This window comes from Rattus rattus, chromosome 1 (genome assembly GCF_011064425.1).
Source record: "Rattus rattus isolate New Zealand chromosome 1, Rrattus_CSIRO_v1, whole genome shotgun sequence".
Lineage (NCBI taxonomy): Eukaryota > Metazoa > Chordata > Mammalia > Rodentia > Muridae > Rattus > Rattus rattus.
The window spans coordinates 223326038-223348321 of NC_046154.1; the positions used below are offsets into that span (position 1 = coordinate 223326038).

General features: G+C 33.7%; 1 protein-coding gene across 2 annotated transcripts in view; it reads right to left on the minus strand.

Annotated features, from left to right (window-relative positions):
* The window catches only part of Csmd3 (CUB and Sushi multiple domains 3), a 1591133-nt gene that overhangs the window by 1388490 nt on the left and 180359 nt on the right, over positions 1-22284 (minus strand). The gene's annotated exons all lie outside the window — the stretch shown is intronic.

Genomic DNA, 22284 nt, shown 5'->3' on the forward strand with positions numbered 1-22284 from the left:
TTTTTTTTCTTATAAACCAATTTGATTCAGAAAATTTGGAAAGTGTCTGAAAATCCTATGGTGAATTTCTGATGCTTTCATGATATAGTTACATTGCAGTTTTAGCATTTAACTATAATTTGAGTTATGTGAAAATAACAAACTATGGTTCCATAATAATGTATTTACAAATAAATTGAGTTTATAATTATTTGAAATCTATGTTTTTAATGTAAAAAATATGAATATCCATTGATATTTGAAATATCATAATTCTTTATGCAGCAGCAGGGACATAATATATTAATTAAAATAGTCCATCCACTAATGTTGACAATTTAAACTCATGTAGTTTAAGAAAGTAAAAATTTTAAATATTCACAAATTACAAATATTCCATTGTGAAAGTTATAAAAAACAATATATTCTTATTTACTATGTCTATATGTTTAAAGACAGATAAAATGATTTGTTGTGCTGCATTTTTAAAGTATTTGTTGGGTCTATGATTTAGAAAATAATATATCCTAGGTTACTTTTTAATATTTTGAGATAAACACTGGCATTGTTCAGTACATAGTAACAAAATCAAGCTAAAATTACTGTCCAAACAATGTTTATAGAGTTTCGATTCAATGTTTCTGTCAGAGAAAAAAGTCTAGTATAATTTAGATAATCCAACCTGTTCTTTAAAATTAAAAAAATGAGTGGATTTAACCTTTCTCAAGCTATTGGCCTTTTGTTATTGATGATGCCAGTGAAATTGTTAAACAGAAAGGAAGTGACTTAAAATTAATTGTAACTGACCTTGAGAAAGTCACTATCCTCAAAATTTACGTTCCTCTGAAGATACAATAATTTCTGTTAGACTATGGGTCATTAGTTCATAGCTGCTGTAAGCTTTTTGTCATCTGAATGTTATTTCTTGCCATGTGAATCTAACAATTATTTTACTTCACTTTAAAATTCTGTTTCCTACACTAAAAGCAACATTACAAGAATGTATAGTATAGGACAATCAAAAAAGCTATGATAAAACTTAACATGCTCAACTTTCTCTCTTACTGAATACATCCTTTACGGTTTTAGTATATATTAGAATATTTTGGAGAATTTTAAACATTTTCCCTTCCTTAGGAGAGCATTTCACATATGTAGCTTTCATTATAAGTTGATTATTTTTAAAAAGGGATTTTTAATTACACACCCTTTAGTCTCACTTTTCTATAATTTAAAGTAAATTTGGAAAGAGAGACACACACAAATTAAACCTCTAAACATCTTTTGGTAAACTGTCAAGGATGCTAGATATTTCGTATTTGACTGTTGGAAAAAAATTGCTTGTATCTTTCAGAAAACAATTTAGAGATAATTCCAGTTCTCTTACCATAAATAATGAAAGCCAAATAAAATACATGAAGTAAAGTCTTCAGGTGAATAACAAGAAATGGAATGGGATCTTCCATGAAATATGAAAGGTACGTGAAGTGGCTCCCATATTTCCGAAGTTTGCCTCGGTACATGGAATGTTCCTTTGTTGCATCTCTGTCACTTGCTAGTTTGTTTCCATAAAATAGAGCAAGGCGTGGCAAGGCTACCAAACTTGTAGACAGGATACCGAGAAAAGCTGTACAAGGTAACAGGAACTTGAGAAGAATTGGCAATGCTCACTGTATACTTTGCATAGAAGCTGATATAGGTCCAAGTACATATATACAAGGCCTGAATCCACTGAGTCTCACAAAAAACAACAACTGAAGAATTGGATCCAGAGCAAGACTACTGAAGACCAGGCAGTTCTTAACCTTTAATCCTGACGAACCGGTGTGACTTTGATGAGCCCTTCAGAAATTATGTGAGATCTGAGAAAAGCCAAAACTTAAAAGTACTTAGCCATACATACCATGAGTTCAATAATCCTAGAAAATGAAATACGTAGAAGATAATATTTGCCAAAATACAGTTAGAAGCATACTATATTATATGGGAATCCTGGTAATGGACATATGAACAAAGGGAAGTAAATATTACAAAATGAAAATTACATACCATGTCTCTGTCACATTATTCATAGCAGCTAAAGTAAAGGGGGCCATCAAGTAATTGATAAAAAAAAAATGTTGTTTGGCAATAGAAAAAAAAAAAAGGTCTGTCATTTTGGAAAACATGAGCTTGGGGAGCATCTTTTAAAACAAAATGAGGCACAGAAAAATATCTTTGCAATATTGGAGTGATATGCCCATTACCATATTTTGGGCAAAAATTACAAGATATACAAAATATCAAAAGAACCATTTGTAAGTTATAAGAAATATCATTTTGGCAATATAAATTAAGCACAAGAATTTCTTAGTATAATAAGTATGTTAAAAAAAAGAAAGAAAAGAAAAATAAATCTAGAGGCTGGAGATAGATCAGTGACTAAGAATACTGAGGGCTTTTCCAAAGACAATGGATTCAATTTGCAGCAGGCCGTTAACAACCACCTTTAATTCCAGTTCTAGGGTATGTAGTGCCCTCTTCTGGCCGCCCCAGGAATTGACACAATTATGAGGAGAGACATACACGCAGACCAACACCAAACATATGATATAAAAATAATAAAATGAATAAATAGATCGCATCCTCCCGAGTTAAATACGTATTTAAAACACAAGTATTATTTGTTATAACCACAAGTATCACAGAGTTGTTTTGTGTGTTTCATCTGTTTTCAAATAAAATATTTTACTAAGTGGTTAGTGGGAATTGCTTATTTGCCCCTTTGTGCTAATGTTGCTTTGTTATTGTTTTCCCTGCTGGAAACCTTCCAGAACAATTCATAATGAAACTCAGTCTTTCAACTACGTTTCTGTAGTAATCAAACCTGCTTCTTTATTTTTAATAGTTCCCGTTTTATTCTATTTCTTTGTTTTCACTTTACATTCCAATCACTGACCTCGGAGTTCCCACAGCATAGAGTCCCTTCTCATTTCCCCTTTCCTTCTCCTCTGAGAGGACGGAGCGCCACCGACCCTTGCATATCAAGTCTCTGCAGAGCTAGGGGCATCTTCTTCCTCTGAGGCCAGACAAGCTAGGCAGACAAAGCAGGCCAGACGGAGGATCATATTCCACAGACTGGGAACAGCTTTTGGGATCGCTCCTGCTCCAGTTGTTGGGGACCCACATAAAGACCAAGCAGCATGGATGCTGTGTAGTGTGGGAGCGCCTAGGTCCAGCCTGTCCAGTCTCAGAGTCCCCAGCGATCCAGGTGAGTTGACTCTGTTGGTCTTCCTGTGGAGTTCTACCCTATTTTTTTTTTTTTAGTTGCAATTTTCACATGTAGAAGATCTCACAACCTTTTAGACATTGTGACATTTTACAAAAATTGAAATTGAGTACATCCAGAACGACTATTTTTCTTTGTTATATAATTTCTCGTGAGATTTTATTTTATTGTTTATTGCATATAGGCACAATATATTCAGATACTTAGTAAGTCAATGAAGAGCCATGATTGTGTGTGTATGTGTGTGTGTGTGTGTGTGTGTGTGTGTGTGTCTGTTTATTTGCTTGCTTTTTTCTAAAAATCCAAATGTGTCCTTTTAATGCTAGGAAAGTTTTCGCCTTCCAACGGTGACAGCAGTGTTTACACAGGTAGAGAGCAAAGGTAGACAGTGGATGCACACAGAGAGGCACACAGAGCTGTGTAAAAATTGACCAGAGATCACAGAACATTTAAGCAACATTTTCGTAAGCAGAACTATTTTTGAATACGTTAAATATACTCAAATATGTGATGTGGATGGGAAAGAAGCATTTCAGAATTTCAACTAGAAACCACCTATAATAAGGTCCCTGCTCACTGTTTAATTAAAACAAAACAAATAATAGCATGCCATTATGTGGCAATCATTAAGCGAAGGTTTAAAAATTACACATTTAACATTTCCGTCACAGTGCACAGAGATCAGCCACTGAGGACTGTCACCAGAGAGAATGTTCCTAATCACACTCCCACTGTTCACTTGCAGAGAGATGCTTCACTTGCTTTTTCTTCAATAGCATACTTAACATTACTATATTATTTTAATTTTATCATGCTTTGCAGTACACAAAATGTCATTTTAATACTGATAAATACTGCGAGAAAAAACCAGCTAAAATATCAGCATTAACATTTACAGCTCAGATTTGGACCCTTATATAACCTATATTCCATCTTTAAATGCACATGCATAAACACACACACACACACACACACACACACAGGCACACAACACACAGGACAAAAACATGTCAGAATAGAGTATTGAAACCATAGTATCTTAAATTCAGTGTATGTGCGCATGTGTGTTAGTGAGTGTATGTGATTCTGTGTGTTTGAGTGTGTCTATCAGTATGTGTGTGAGTGTTTCCTTCAAGAATTTTGTGTATTTTTTGTCGTATTATCTACTACCCCGCCCTATCAGCTTTCTTTTCCTACCCCCAAAAAATAATGTATGTTCTTTTCCTTTCTGAATCATGAAGTCTAATTTATGCCAACCATATATTCTTGGATGTGTGGTCTCTCACTGAAGAATGGTTGGCTCATCTGGGCTACTACACTCCTAGAGAAGATAGATTCTTTTCACTAGCAGCGATCCACTGCCAGCAACTAGTCAGGACTGGAACCTCTTTCTCAACTTCCCTCATTCGTGCTGAGATTTGACCTGGCTCAAGTAAGTCTTATGCTCACCATAATCAGTTTCTATACACAGCTGCTTTGGGAAGTTTAGAAGACACTTCTGGGTCACTGTTTTTGCTTGTTAGCTTGTTTGTTTGTTGACTCGGTTTCTCCTGGCTTCCACACTTCTCAGTCCCAGATTTTACACTGATCTGTGAGTCGTGAGGAAAGCGTGTGATGCAGACGTCACATGTACTCTCTGCATTTTGTTCAGTTGTGAAGCTGTGTGCTGATCACCATCTATTACAGAAGCTTCTACACGAGGGTTAAAGGGATGTATAGACCTATGGGTAAGTCGTTAAGTGTAAGTTCAACACTATGTCCAATTAGCAGAATATATTCTTTAGGAACTTAGGCCCTGAAGTCAAATGGGTCACCAACTGTATATTCTACAGCTTTATAATTTAATGAACTTAGGAAAATGTGAAATAGTTTGTGTATGGTTTAGTCATGTATAAAATGATACTAGAACAGTAATTGTCCAATGTAGTTTCTTAAAATCAACATTATTACATTAACTAGTATTAATGTAAAGCAATTATAAAATGGCATGGCACACATTAGCAATTGACATAGCATTATTTATTTCAATTTTCTGAATATGTTTATATAGAAATATTTCAATAAATTAAAAACAAAAACTTTATAGTGTTTTTATTTATGTTATTGAATATTTAGTGTCACATGTTTATTCAACTAACACATATTGCATACTCTTTCTATATGAGGGCTATGTGCATGTTTGTGTTTGTGCGTGTGTGTTTATGTAGGAGTGTCCATATTCATGTGTGAGTGTGGATGTGTGTACAAATGCATACAAGTGTGTACGTGTATGTGAAGGCCAGAATCAGTTGTTGGGTATTTTTCTATATTATTACCCATGTTATATTTTGAAACAAGAATCCTCACTGTATTCAGGGATTAGCCTTTCAGCTACAGTAGCTCATTAATGAGCTGAACTGTCTGTTTCCACTTCCCCTGCACACACATTGCAGATGTACACCACGGTTGCCTTTTACATTGATGCTAGGAATCCAACCTCAGGTCATTATGTTGGTAGCAAACACTTTAACCACTGAACTATCTTTCTTTCCCCTTGAAGTGTTTGAAAACATTAAACAGCAGTGTAAATGTGATTATATATCATGCATTTGGTATGATATATGAATGTGTGTATGAGAAAATATGCCTCTACCATCAAACAACATAAAATATTATTGCCTGGTGTTGATTAGTTACAATAGAGAAGTAGAAAATTTTACAGAACTAAGGAAAAGAAGGGTAAAAAGTCCTGAACGTTGAGCTTGAAACCAAAGTAATGAGACATGTATTTAACATGTTACTTTCTGTCTTAGGGTTTCTATTGCTGACATGAAACACTGTTACCAAAGCAATAGAGGGAGGAAAGGGTTTATACAGCTTATATCTACATATTACTCTGTCATGAAAAGAGGTAGGACAGGAATTCAAAGAGTCCTGTCTACAACCCTACCTCATAGAAGCATTTAATTGAGCTGCCCAAATGTTTGGTTACTTTAGCTTGTGTCAAGCAAATACGAAACTATCCAGCACACTTCCACAGTTAACCTTCGAACATGTCAAATGAACAGTAGTATGATGTGTCTCCTATCTGAATGATGTCCTACAATCTCATTCCTTACAAAATATACTCAAAACACATTCAGACGTCTAGGTGGCAATAGGTTTTTGATAGTCGTATGTTTCCTCTAAATTCTGTCATAATTTTTCTGTTTTAAAAATCATGTCATCAGAATATAACTCTGATATTTCCTGTAACTCTGCTGGACTAAACATTTAATTTGTGTTAGCTTATTACCTAAACTAGGCTTATTTTTCTGGTTTGCTTCAATAAACTTCTTAGTCATCAGTCAAAATCTAGCCACTATTTTCATGTATCGACAACTAAAATCAAGTATTTCTATCAACTCACAAAAGCAAGCATAGTTCATTAAAGTATGGTTTGACGAGTATGAATTACTTCTCACAAATTGTTTTATGTCTGTTCTCCTCAATGTTACATACATAAGTGGATGCCATTATTCACATTCTTAGAACATTCGTATTTAATTATTTATGTGTTCCTAATTGTATAGGGATATCACTTACCGCTATGGTTTTAGGGTTTAGGGTGAAATATTTCTCACAGGCATATATAATTAAATATTTGGTCCCTGGATGGTAGTGCTCTGTTGGAAAGGTAGGGGAACTTCTGGCTACAGCATCTAGTTGACAGACATAGACGCACTAGTGGGGCTTGGAGAAATTGGGGAAAATCTAAATCAGAACCAAGGGCTTGGCAGCACACTCGGCACAGATGTGCAAAGACCAATTCATGCTACTGCTGCCATATACGTCAGTCACTCAAACCACCACAGGCTCTACCATACCTTTCCCATGCCGAGGCTGACTAAAATTAAATAATAATTCCCTGAACTGTGTCTCCCAGACGTTTGTCTCACAAAGAACATGATTAAAGTACTACACACTCTACATATTTTCATATGTATAAGTATATCTTCCTTCTAAAGATTAATTTTGCTAATAATCATTTCATCAAATATTTAAAATAGTTTATTACCAATATATCTTGAACTTATTACATAAAACCTACATGTGTTGAGGCAAAAATTTCAAATATGACACTCAAACAAAAATCTGTCATAAGATTATTGATATTACACACTCTGAAAGAGAGGTCACTGTAATGACCATGAGTGGGGTGACCTTGTGGCATTTCCAACATGTAAAGAGAAGAAACAATAGTTGCAGACTGCACAATCCTTCATTATGGGATCTAGTACAGACTTATTCTTTTAAATATGTGGCTCAGCTTACCTTATTATTTTATTCTAACTTTGATTACAGACAAGTAAATTGTCATATAATGTCGTTTCATTTGATTATTGGAGTGTAGCCTTAAAAGCTTTATGCAATTTATTAAATTTCACCTTGAAAGATGAAGACTTTTCATTATCAGCAATGTAGAATAAAATAAACATCACTGGGTTTTGTCTCTTAAACATTTTTAAGATTCTGGTAGGTACAAAATGATGACTTCAGAGGAAGAGGGATTTAAATTCAACTCTTTTCCAGTGCTAGGTTAAATATATGTTTATGATAATTGCAAAAAAGTCACGAAAAAGCAATGTTGTTTACAAATCCCCAGGGTTCTCAAAATAGGCCACCAAAGTAACTAAAAGATACTGGAAAGAGAAGATAGGAAGCTAATTTCCTTTAGTCATTTACAGAAAATATCTAGGAAGGACATGCAGAAAATTGCTTGTGTGTGTGTGTGTGTGTGTGTGTGTGTGTGTCTGTCTGTCTGTCTGTCTGCATGTGGGCATGCACATGCATGTGTGTGTGTGTGTGTGTGTGTGTGTGTGTGTGTATGTGTGTGTGTGTGTTTCTCCTTCTGGCAAGATTATTAGGTCTTATCTTAATGAATTAATCCATCTGTTTTTTCACTACATTTTCTATGTCATTAATGAGCAGTGTTATAAATATACTATGGAGCCCAGGTCTTAGTTTGTAAAATGACACTGTATGAGAATAATAAAACTAGTAGATACAAACATGTGATGAGTACATATGAAAGAAGCAGAAGCTTATAAAGTGAGGGGAATTTTAAAGCTTTTTCTATTCCTGACAACCCTAGCAGCAAAAATGTCTGTATAATATTAGTATAAATACAGTATTGTAGCACTTCTTTCTTAGCAACATTTACCATGTAGTGAGTGTGAACTCTTGCACTCATACTTATGTCAGCTTGTTGTAAGCAAATCCTTACAGAAATTAGAACATGAGTATCAACTAATCTCTTTAACCCCACAAATGTTAAAATTGGCACGAAGTAATTGAGCCATTACATGATTTAAAATGTAGCTGCAATTTTGATTTGGAAAAGTTTGACTGTGAGTGCATAATTTTTGATTGCAAAAATAATCTGCAGTTTTATCCTTGCAAATCAAAAAGCTGTTACTCACATGCCATTTATAAGTCTGTTTGACAAAGCAGATGTTTGACCTGGAGTCATGCCTGTCACACAGATGGTAGAGCCTGAGGTTGATTTCCAATGCTCTTGACTCCTTTGTCCAACCAGTGCTTTACAATGATTCACTTGAACTTGACCTAGACATACGTGGCTTTTTGAAATAACACCCTATTGTTTGTGAACTGTTGTCGTATTTTCTTGTTTAAATATGAGACATGCCTTTACAGGAAGAAGCACCAAGATAACAAGGTCATTTTTGCTGAGGAGTTGGGATCTTAAAAAAACTCTCTGAATAATTTCACTTTTGTCTTTATATTCTACAAGTACATGATAAAAATTGTATATATTTAAAAAAATGTTGACAACTCTATCATGGAATGTACTATCAAAATTACTGGTTGTTTCTTCCTAATTTCTTTACATTTGTCTATAATAAATTAGGTATTCATGAAAAACATTCAGTTTTAATTCAAAAATAAAAAAAGAGTACTGCATTTGTTATAAAATGAGCAAAATGACATTTAATTCTTTTCTTAATATACTTGCATTATATATATTCTTTATATGAATCTTATAAATTTTATTATCTTTATTTTCTTCTTTATATATAGGAACAATAACAACAGTAACAAAGAGAGGCAAACAGTGCTTGAATACTTGAAGATCAAAGTAAACAGGAGGAGACTGCTTTCCTAATTATTTTGTAAAACAAGGGTAACAGTGGGAAAATGGCTCAGAGCTAAGAGCACTTGTTGCAGAGGAACTGTGTTGTTTTCCCCAGCACCTGCACAGTGATGAAAAACTGTAACTCCAGCTTCAGGGGAGACAGTACCCGTTGCTGGTCTGGGAAGATACCAGGCACACACAGTATACATATATATGCATGCAGGAAAATAATCATACACATAAAATTAGAAAAAAATGCTAAATAGCAAGCCTTACAACAAACCTCAAAGACAATAGGTGGTGACCGTGGAGCAATCTTCCCAACACCTCAATTTACTTCAACAGTTATAATGTTGGCGAGGACTCAAGAGACTCATGTCAATAATTTAACTCATTTAGATTATATATTCAGAATATATAATATTCAGAATATTATATATATATTCAGAATAGCTAAGAAGAGAGGAAAGGTGGAGCTAACTGGAGAACCTTCACTCTTACCGATTAGTGCCCATGGTACTGAAGGTACTCTGCATGCTAACAAACTGAAGGGCAAACATCAACCCAGCTACAACTCCTTCATCCTACAATGTTGACTTGTCTAAAAGATACATTGTAGCAATAGTGACATAAAGCTTCTGGGAATAATGAATCAATATATTGATTGAAGGCTCACTGAATGAGAGGGAAACTTATCTGTCATACAGTGTTTGACTGTATTGTCAACAGAAACCAAACTCACCAACTTCTATGGGGTTTGTCTCATGATAATATATCAGAACATTGTTTGTTTTTATTTGGTGTGGTTTATGTTTTTGGTTGCTTGTTTGTTTGTTTTTTAACCTAACAGGTCCTTTGAGGATATATTATGGGTTCCGGGTTTGCCCAGTTTTTGTGATTTCCATGTGTGCAAAGTATGTAGTTTTGAATTTATGTGTTTCTCATACTTTCTCATGGGTATTTTTCTTCTAATATTTCTAGTAGTCTTATCTCATATTCTAGTTTGTTTGTTTGTTATTCCTTTACTTTGCTTAATTTTATTGCCATTCCTGTTTATTAGATACTTGTTTGTTTTCTAATGAGAGACAGAGTTGGATGGAGGAAATGTGGGGAAAACTGGAGACTTGAAGATTTGGAATATGGAAACTATAGTCAGAATGTATTGAATGAAAAAATCCCTTTTTACTAAAGTAAGAACAAAATGACAAAGAAAGTAAAAAGAGCATGAATCAAATTTCCAAACTATATTACTGTGAGTAGACACTGAGGCATCCTGAGAAAATTTGGATTCTGACATTACCTGTGTTTACCAACCATTTTCTCTATTTTAACCCTTTTAACACAATGATTTTTATCAAATCATGCTATTACTTTGTCTGTTCCAATTTTTTTTGGAATTAACCATCGGTTTTATAAAGTAAATTATAGTTGTTTTTCTTTCTATTTTTAATAATTTACTTTTCCATTAAATAAACACTTATCAGTAATTAATCAATGATCTATTGACTTGCAGTTACATATTTAATCTGCACACTTTCTATATTTAATAACAACCTTACAATGTTCCATATTTTTAAGTATAGGACTCTGGCAGATAATAATAGCTTTAAAAGAAACTTGACATGTGCTAACACAATTGTCATTCTCAAATAATATGATGAAATGTATATTAAATTTGCATTAAAAATCTAGCATCTCATTTTACTTTCTTGAAAGAATTGAGATGAATACATGAGACTCTTCACATAAAATTGTACCTAAATCAAGATCTTATGCAAGGTATTTAGTATGATATAGTATACTTTCTCCAAAGACTCTAGCCATTAAGCACTACAGTATAATATCCACAACATTTTCTTCCTTCTCTGTATAGTCTATACTCAAAAGGTTTAAATTCTCCAAAAAGTATTTAAACAAATAATTCAGCTACTCAATCTAACCAATCCTGTTCTCTTCATATGTACCCGTATCTGTGTTATTAATGACTGAATATCCTCAGTGATATATAAGATCTTCTTGATGGTGAAAAATTAAGTACATAGAGTAGAGAATTAGACTGTCAATATTAACAATTTCTCTCATTTCTCTGTAATAAGTCATATTTATTGTTTAAGTTTTATTTGGAACACTATACTCTCTAATGATAAAAGTTTATGAGAGTGAATCCACTGTCAAGGTATACAAACTCAGAAACTTATTTGAAAGAAGGTTTTGCTTATAAATATGTTGAAAAATATTTTTGTTTCTTAATTTCTTAATATTCAGAGTTTATGGTTCTTTAGATGATATATAACACTTTGTCTTAAATGAGTAAAGAAAACTAAGTTCTTTGTTTTTGACTTGGATGGTATTTTTTCTTCTAAGACTGTTAGAAATGAAACCATTATACTGTATGACTACAGGTATATAGAGTAATGAAACACACAGGAAGGAGAGAGAAAGGGAGTAGGGGTTAAGAAAAGTCTTCTGTTAAAACTTACCTATCCATAACCGAGTAAAATGTTACTACAAGGCTACATCAGGCAGACAATTTTATTAGTGGAGAGCGAGCAATTCATGGGCCCTGAAGTGGGTTGGTTCATCAATTGCACTACAGGTGAGCTGGCCAGAATACAAAGTGGCAGCTACATATACTGTATAGGCTAAAAGAAAGCAGATAATTATACGTGCATAGAATTGACACTAAGCAAGAACATGAGATGTATAGCTCTCTGTGAGCTGGAGAGGTGGTTTTATATCTCAGATGTCTTAATTGAATGACTTTCACTCGAAGTTAGAACCTATAAGCTTGCCTTTAACTTTTATTGTCTAAAAATTTTGGGCTTAATTCATAGTCAGTCCTAGATAGACCCCTTGTCCTGGTTACCAAACAACTATAAATTACATATGATTCCATCTAATACAAATCGTGTTTTATTTTCCACATCTATATTTTTGGTCATTTGTCTGGGCTTCACACCATATGCAGGCAAGGCTTGACTGCTGAGTTTACCACTGGGGCTATCGTGTTGAGCATGGTGCCTACTGCAGAGAAGAGGATCATCAAGGCACTGTTGAACTGAGTTAACTGTCTACACAAAAGCATTTCTGTGGGAGGTGGAGATAATGGGTTCTGGGTCCTTTGGTTTCTGATGTTTGCAGCTAATCCATAGTTAGAAATTAAAGACCAGCAGAACTGCTAGTGAAGACCTTTTTAAAGAGTTTGTCTCTCTTACCAGATGTTTGAAAATTGCCTAAAGCAGGTGCTGAATAGAAAATGATAGCATCTGTTGACTCAATTAGAGGAAGTTTAAGATCATTTAACATCTTTGAACCTCAGTTTCAATCAACTCCTACAGATTTGTGAGATGGGAAAAAACAATCTGTAAAGTCCCTTCAAGTTTTAAAATTCTATCATTTTTTTTAATACCTGACTTTTTCTAGATGAGGATTAGATATATTCACATAATCTCTGATTTGTATGACAGACTGAGAGATGTTCTATGGGAACCTAAAATAGATGTCATTAGAATCATACCATTATGAGTTTAGGTACTCTTAGTTCCATATATAGAGAATTTAACGCAAGAATTCTCTACATGAATAAAAAAATGTATGAAATGGCAAAACACAAAGTATTGGGCAATCTCACAAATGAGAACTTACTGCTTCCAACATTTTCAACAAATTTCATTTAAATTATTTACACTACACTGAACCTCATACAGTTTTTAAAGTACTGATTCCCTATGGGTTTGGCTGAAATACTGCTCCTTAGTTTATTTCTAATAGCCTTTTCCTTATTTGAGATTCTCATGTTTGAAAATTGCTATTCAGTTATGATAATTTCTCTAAAATCTCTATACCCTTATGAAAAAGTACTTAATATTTTATGTGTATTAGATTTAAAATAATCCTGCTTTTATCATTTAGTTTTCAAGTGACCTCTCAACCCTTGATATCTCTCTTCATTTACATAAATACAAAGATGTAACTATATAAAATTGCAAAGTTTCATGCATTAATATTTTATTATTTAAATTATGTATTTTCATATATATTTATCAGTTCCATAATTTTTTCTTATACCAAATAAATTAAACAAAGATTTTTGCTATTGTTTGAAAATGTTGGATCATAGATACACACAGAGTTCCAAAACCATAGTGCCAATTTCCATGATGACCATTAGTTCAGAATTCAACCTAGGGAATGGTACTGCACGCAGAGGGATGCTCTTCACAAAGGAATTAACAGGCGAGACCTTTCCCCACAGAAATATGCAAAGGTCAACACTGATCTACTGACTTCAAAACTGCAACTATCTTTTCTTGTGATTCTAAATTATGTAACATTAAGACTTAAAATTAGGCATCGTACTCTATCTTTTATTAACTTGACACACAAACACATCATTCTCAAGCATCTCATAATGAAAAATATAGAACAAGTTTAATAGTTTTTTTTTAATAGTTTTTCCAAAACCTATTATTTTAAACACATGTGTGTATTTGTATATTATTATATACATATATGTATGGGTTATATACATATATATATAATGTATGTATGTGTATTATAATATATATATTGTATATATTATATAGCTATTTGTAAATTTGTATAGATAAATACAATACATATGCGTATATTATTTTATGCATATGTATATATGTACACACACATATACATATGTATATGTATAAAATTTGGAAAACCCAATACTTTAAGTATCCAAAATACTTATGTGTATATTTATATTATATTTACATGTGTATATTTACATTCTGTCTGAAAGCAGGAAAAGAAAAGAGATGATGCAATTATATAATAATCTAAGAAATATTTTTAAAAATTTCAACGTGTCTTAATTGTGTAAATTTTGTAAATAACGTAACTAAAAAAAGCCACTATAATTTTTGTTTTTTAAATGAAGAAGTGTGACATGTAAACAAAAAATCCCCACAATTCAGCAGCGTAACTGAAACCCTGTGGTGACCATCCCGTATCAGGGAATGACTAATACCTGGATTCAGTGAGGACCTGTGTAGTCTCACTTTTCTAGCTGTGCCTTCTGCAGAACTTAGAGTTTCCCTCAGAAGTCTAACCTACTCCATATAGACACCTTTCCTGGACAGATCTCTCACAGTCTTGGTGTCTACTGCATCCTGGAATCTCTCATGCGTTTAGGCTTTGCCTTTATCAAGAGCATCTCAGAGCCTCTGTGCAGGAACTCTTTACTACAAGGTTCCAAACCTCAGTTGTACTCGCTAATCTTCTCAATCTTGTGCTTTGATGTGCCCAGAAAGATGGACAGTGCTTACACACTGCTAAGGTGTAGCTCACGATGTATTCTGGCCCGCTTTCAGAACAACTTCTATATCCTGACCTGAGAATCGAAGTTCATGTTGTATGGGTGAAGCTCAGACTTCACCTCAAGGGTATTGATCTCTTTGGTAATTACAGCTCTTTCTTCAGCCTTACGATAATCAGAACTTATGGATGCTTTGTCAATATTACATAAATAATCCTTAGGCTAGTTTCAAATGAAAACTCTGCCTCTCTCTGAAACCTCGTAAGCCAAGCCTGAACTGTTTCTCTTGGTGTTCTTATTTTTCAAGCTTTCACTACAATGGGTCATTAAACTCTCAACACTTAATAGCTCTCTCTGCTGAAAGTTTCAAAGTTTTCCAAAGACTTAAAAACAAACGGGCCTGGTTCATTGAAGGAACACACCCTTATTGTGGAACTGATTTCTATGCTAATTTCATTTTTTTTACTTCCGTATCAAATATCCTTAGAAAAGATATCACAACACAGTAAAGTTTGTATTTGACCTACAATTTCAAGGTATATTCTAACATTTTTGGAATGTCAATGCAGGAACTCAGTCACTTCACATCCACAGTCAAGAACAGAGAGAAAAATGAGTGTATCAATGCTCTCAAATTTCATGTTTAGGAATTTTTCTCCTTTTTACAAGGTTGAAGGACACACACTGTGGAATGGTGCCATACATAGTAGACTTAGTCTTACACCAATTAACAAAACAACCACAAACAAATCCACAAACCAACCTGATCTAGATAATTTATTCATAGAAATGCTCTACTCAGGTGATTCTTCATTTTTGCAAGTTGACATTTAACCACTTGTAAATGAAAATTTAGTTTATTCCAAAGAAGTGTCATTGGGGAAACCAATGACTTAAAAGTAAGTCACATGTCTAGCAGAATAGAGGGCCAACACCAAATGAACTCGATGGCATTTTTGGAGGTAATTTGTCTCAAACATATGAGCTATGAATTTTTCCATATTTTATCTTATTACTGTGATATATATATATACATATATATAATATGTTTATATGTGTATATACACAGACTCATACACACATATATGTGAGTTTATATAATCATATATTTGCATATATATTATAAATATTCACATATATGTGTGAATATATAAACATATATTCTCCTTTTTAATCTTCTAATTCCTTGTGTATATACTGTCTTCAGTTTAGTTTTTTGCATTCTGGAGTGTATAAACAAATGCATCTCTGTCTTTTGTGTCTTATCTTGGGCTCTTTCTCTTCTGTTTTGTTTGTTTGTTTGTTTGTTTTGTCTAATTCTGTTGTATTAGGTTCTGTCATTTTATTTTAATGTGTTATTTTATTATTGTCTCTTAGAAGCCTGTTTGTTTTCTCATAAGGGAAAAAAAGGAGGTGGATCCAGATGGGAGGGGAAGGAAGGGAAACCATAATCAGAAGATAATATATGAAAAAAACTATATTCAATAAAAATTGACATTTAAAACTAACTACTTTGGTCAAGAATGTCAATGATGATACTATTAATAGTTATCCTGTACTGGCTGGAAAGTGTGCATGAATTATCCAGATTGTCACTGAACATCATAGTAAAAAATGAAAGCTAAATAAACCTAAAATGGTTACTAATATATTCCTTTCCAGTAAAGGGTCCTGCAACAACAGTGCTGCCAGGTCTGTGGGGCACATTTTAAATAACAAACATAGCACAGATTGGCAATAAATCTAAATGTGAACATGTGAAGTTTGCATCTTTCATCTGGTTAAAAATATATTCCTTATCAAATCCCTTTCATCCATGGAATAGGCGGACTGTTCAGTCAGATGGAGAATAACATTTAGGGAAGGACGACACCTGGCCTTCACTATGGTCTTTGGTCACCCATAAGTGACATTTATTGGCTCATTGGCTGTTTTACAAACATTACTCTCATAAAAAAATGAACCCAAACTAAAAAGAGAAACTCTCTGAGTGATTTTATTGTAAGTGTTCCTCCCATAAATGTGTTTCCAACTGCAACAGATTTAATGTTTCATAACATTATGCTTCTATGTAGGAGGAACATTTCATTTTCATCTTTCCATTTTCTGCCTTAGAATTATTTTTTAGAGTTAAAGACAAATTAGACTTTGAATATCTAGGTAGTTAAGATGCAAAATGTACTGATTAATCTTCACAGATTTTAAATTTATATTTCTGTAATACCTGGAGACCTATTTCATGTTTTAACAAGACAAATTGTATTTATCTCATTAAATATATAATATTTCATACTATATGATATATAGATATATACTTGTATATAAGATATAGAGATAATTATTTAGTAGTTAATTGAAGTTGAATATAATAACTTTTAAAATTATAATATAAAAAGAATAAAAGAATTACACTTTAGAAAATAAACTTGAAAAGCTATATTTATTAAATATTTAAAGAAAATGGACAGTAAAACATGGAAAGCTTTTTAATGTTATAAAGGCTTGTTGATGAATAGTGATTTTTTTTCTGGAATCTGTTCCAATTGAGAATATATATATATATAATTATCAACAAAAACAGAACTATAAAACCATAGGTAAGTAATAGTAAAAGCCATGATCATTTTGTTTAATACAAGGACTAGTGCTATAATCCAAGATGTCCGACAGTCACTATATATCAGTGACATTGAATTTGTGGCCTATAGATTACTGAGTTTGAGGATGGATGCTCTACAAAACCTTTATTATCACTGACTAAAAAGAAATAAAGAACTTTAAAAGGCATAAATCTTGTAGACTAAAGAGGCTGGTTATCATCTGCTGTTTATAGTACACAGACACCAGACATTTGTACCATAAAACAATAGATACGATTTTACAGTTTCAGGATTTTCTATACCAGTTCCCAATATCGTTTCCTGCAGGCTAAAGGAAAGAGGTTACTGCCTTAAACTAAACCTTTTGATTTCCTTAAAATCACCTGGTGCTTTATAGTTAGTAATGAACATATCTTGTCTTTTAACAAAATATTTACTCTTGCTTCCTTTTGAAATATTTTGCCTTAAAAATCTGTCTTGAAAATAAAATTCGGAAAGAGGACAGTTAATACAACTCCTTGGATCCCTTACAGATGTCTGAGCGACTCGTGAAGAATCACTTCATAGCATTAGCCACATCTCATTGTCACGATACCTTGGCTTCTGAAGAATTTTCCCTCGAGTGCGCTGCTAGTCAACCGATCAAATTAATCTTAGTGACAGACACTGGCATCAGATCTCTTCAATGTGTGCCATGTAGAATTTAATTAAGGTGACAACAGAGGACTCTAAGCAGAAGGATGCTGTCAAGCTGCAGAATTGATAGGAGTCATGCTTGTTAGAAGCCCAGATGAGAGAAGATGCTTAGCATCATGACCTTGCAGAAACAGGCATCATCCTCCTCACAAGGTGTAAGTGACAAGATCTACGTAGCTAGGTTCCTTTCCTCTGTTCCTTGTTTCCAAGATAAAGTTCATTGTCTTCAAGTATACATTCCTACATTTGTAATTTGCAGGCAACAAAATGTGTCGGAATACATTGTTAAGTGAGCAAATTAAAATAATAGCAATAGAAGATGAATATTTGAGGTATTAATTTACATTGTTTATATTTTTCCTCCAAGTACCTTCTGTTTAGAATAATTAGTATTTCTGAGGTCAAAAATGGAAAATATTATAAATAGATAAATAGATAGATATGTAGATGATGGATAGATAGATAGATGGTAGATGATAGATAGATGGATAGATAGATAGATAGATAGATAGATAGATAGATAGATAGATAGATAGATAAGAGATAGATAATTAGAGATAAATGAGACAAACAAGATAAAAAGAGCAAAAAAGCATACAAATCCTAGAAAATATAGAAAACAAAAGCAAAGTTAGTGTTCCCTTCAATAAAATCATTGATAGAAAAACAAAAGTAATTTTCCATCTATACTTCAGTCTTAGATCTCTATACCTAAATAAATAAACCATATAGATCCATATCCTTTGAGGGAAAATGTGAAGAATAATAACAGCTATATGATTGATATTGACATATTTCTTCAGAAATTGTTTTTCAGAATAAATTTGTGAGTTATTTACCCATAAAGAAAAAAGTACAAATGACACTGACATACATATATGTATGTATGTTGGTGTTCTAGTTTATGCTAAGAATGATCTTAGTAAATGCAGTCTATGGGATGTCTATAGGTTATGCTAAATGCAAAACAAAATAAAATGCAAATGTTTTCAGTATAGAAGGCCATGCTGCCAAATAGGGGTGAACAGGTTTTTATAAGGAAAAACATTTTAAAATGTTACAATAAGATAGGCTTCACCGAAAACACTAAGTACTAGAAATTCCAAAGAATAATTATCGTTTCAGAAAGAAGAATGCAATTTGAGTAGGGGTGTTCACTGCTGTCCTCTGACCAACATCACTGACTCTTTCACAAAACTATGTGCCGACATAAGAAAAAAGATGTTTTACGGTTTCCTGTCTAGGTGTGCAGTGAATAGATTTGGAATACTAGAATAAATACTTACACTAAGATTAAGAAGCATATATATTAAAGATTAATGCCATTTTATCTAATAAACTATTTCAACTTATCAACAAAGTTCAAGAATTGTATTATGAAATTAACATGAAAAACCTGTTTTAAAATTAGGTAGGAACAATTATTGAAGCTGAATGACTAGTGACAATTTACTAGAAAGTTCTGCAGTATTTAATGTGAAGACACATTTTAGAATCCTTTCTGCTTTTAAGAAAAATATAATGATTTATTCATGTTTGAACACAATGAACATGATAAATTTATGAGTAGACTGACTATTAGATGGCTATTTTTGTTGAAAAGTATCTGGTATCAACCCCAAAATATTTTCAATGTATGTGATCTAAACTATGCACTCCAAACTCTCATTGTGGCTTCTTTGGTAACATACGAAAATTAATTTAAATTGCTATTGTCTGCTTTCAGGGTAGCTGAAGTTCGCTGATCTGGAAAACTCATATCATATGTCACAGTAAACCCCAAAACTAGGCTGTAATTAAACTGTTGTCAGTATGCATTGTACCATCATGAATATTTCTTTAATGTAAAATTACAATTTTAGACTTAGATGGGATTTCTTTTTCTTTGTTTGCATCATTAATTACTCTTTTTTATTATTATTTTATTTATTTACATTCCAGCCACTGCCCCTTCCCAGTCCCTCCTCTCACAGTTCATACTCCTCTTCCCCCTTGCCTCTGAGAGGATGCCCTCACAAGACCTCCCCCTTCCATGAGGCCTCGAGTAGATACAGGATTAGGAGCATCTTTTCCCACTAAGGCCAGACCAGGTATTCCTCTGCTATACATCTGCCAGGCGCCTCAGATCAGCCCTGCTTGCTGGTGACTGAGACTCTGGGAGTTCCCTGGGGTCCAGGTTAGTTGAGACTGATGGCCTTCCTATGGAGTCACCCTTCCTTTTCCCAAATTCAACCATAGGAGTCCTGACTTCAGTCCATAGTTGGGTCTAAGTATCTGCATCTGTCTCAGCTGCTTGTTGGGCCTCTCAGGGGACAGCTATGATAGGTTCCTGTCTGTAAGTAAATAGTAGCATCAATAATACTCCTTGTTGCCCACCTCCCACCCCCATGAGATGGATCCAAATTTGTGCTGGTCATTTGACTGCCTTTCTGTCAGTCTCTTCTCCATTTTTGAACGTGTGATTCTTTTAGACAGGAAGAATTCTGGGTCTTGAATTTTTAAGATCTATTAAATGAGTTGAGAGCATATATAGCATAGATAATTAGTAAAGCTTGTGTGTTTAATACTTAGACAAGAGATATTTAAATACATATTTTTTCTAACAGGATATTAAATTCTACTATGCAAGAGGCACTTTTTTTCTACCCAGAATAAAAAAAAAAAAAAACTGAATATAAAATATAATATTAACCTCCTGTTATCTCAGTTAATATAATTACTTGGTAGTAACTGTTTCAAAGAGAGAAACCAAGGAGTACTTTGCTTCTTATAGATTTAATTTTAAAACTAACATGATTTTCATAGCTTGTTCAAACAGTTGCAATTCTCTACACAATTAAGATAAATTTCCTAAAACCTAGAGTAAATATCTGTTAATTCTAAAAGTCACCTTAGTTTTAAAATTTATTTTTTTAAGTTTTGAAAATTTCAATTTCCTAAGAAAATTTAAGATTAGGATATCTTTTCATAATTTCCAAAAACTAACACCAGTGAGAATTTTCAAAACTCAGGTGACAGCAAATGCTGGCGAGGTTCGGAGAAAGAGGAAACTCCTCCATTGTTGGTGGGATTGCAGACTGGTACAACTATTCTGGAAATCAGTCTGGAGGTTCCTCAGAAAATTGGACATTGAACTGCCTGAGGATCCAGCTATACCTCTCTTGGGCATATACCCAAAAGATGCCCCAACATATAAAAAAGACACGTGCTCCACTATGTTCATCGCAGCCTTATTTATAATAGCCAGAAGCTGGAAAGAACCCAGATGCCCTTCAACAGAGGAATGGATACAGAACATGTTTTAAATGGAATATTACTTTTTCAAAAACAAAGTTTTGAAATTTTTAAATGGTTGGAACTGGAAAATTTCCTAGTGAGCTAAAAATTCAGAAAGACATACAGGATATAATTATTTGACCTAGATGCCTAGAACAAATGAAACTCAAGACGGATGATCAAAATGTAATGCTTCACTCCTTCTTTAAAGGGAACAAGAATACCCTTGGCAAAATTCAAAGATTAGAACAGAGACCTAACCCATTCAGAGCCTGCCCCACTGGCCCATACCTATAGGCCACCAATTGGACAAGATGGATGGCAAAAAGCAGACTCGGATATAGATCGGGGAGACACAGCCAGAATTGGGAAGGACAAATTCTGAACTGAGAATAAGATGAGGAATCAGAGGAACTGGAATGGGATGGGCTCGAGACCCCATATGTACAACAATGCCAAGCAACCAGAGCTTCCAGGGACTAAGCCACTACCTAAAGACTATACATGGACTGACCCTGGGCTCCAACCTCATAGGTAGCAATGAATAGCCTAGTAAGAGCACCAGTGGAAAATCTGGACTGAAAAACTAGACTGTCGGGGAGGGCAGCAAAATTTAAGGAAAAAATGAAAAAAAAAACCCTGAAATGTATATAAGAAATACTCAAGTTTAAAAAAAAAAAAAAAAAGGATATATCTGGCTGATGTGTAACTGCATTTGATGCCCTAACCCTCACTGGGGACCCTCTGGTGGGGTGGAGGTTGGGAACATTCTTCTAGTGGGAGAGATAAAATCTGGACTGTAAAAAAAGATCAAATTTTAAAAAATGAAAGAAAATGAAATTTGAGTAAGATATCTCTGTCAAATTGCTGCCCTGAGGGCTCATGGACCCCTAGGGAGAGTAGGCAGAAAGAGTAAAAGAACCATAAGGGATGGAGGACACCAGAAAAAAATGCCCTTTGAATCAGCACAAACAGCTCATATGGACTCAGAGACTGAGCCAGCATGCACAGACCCTTTCCTAACCCTACACTACGTCCTTTGTGCTGTATTATGACT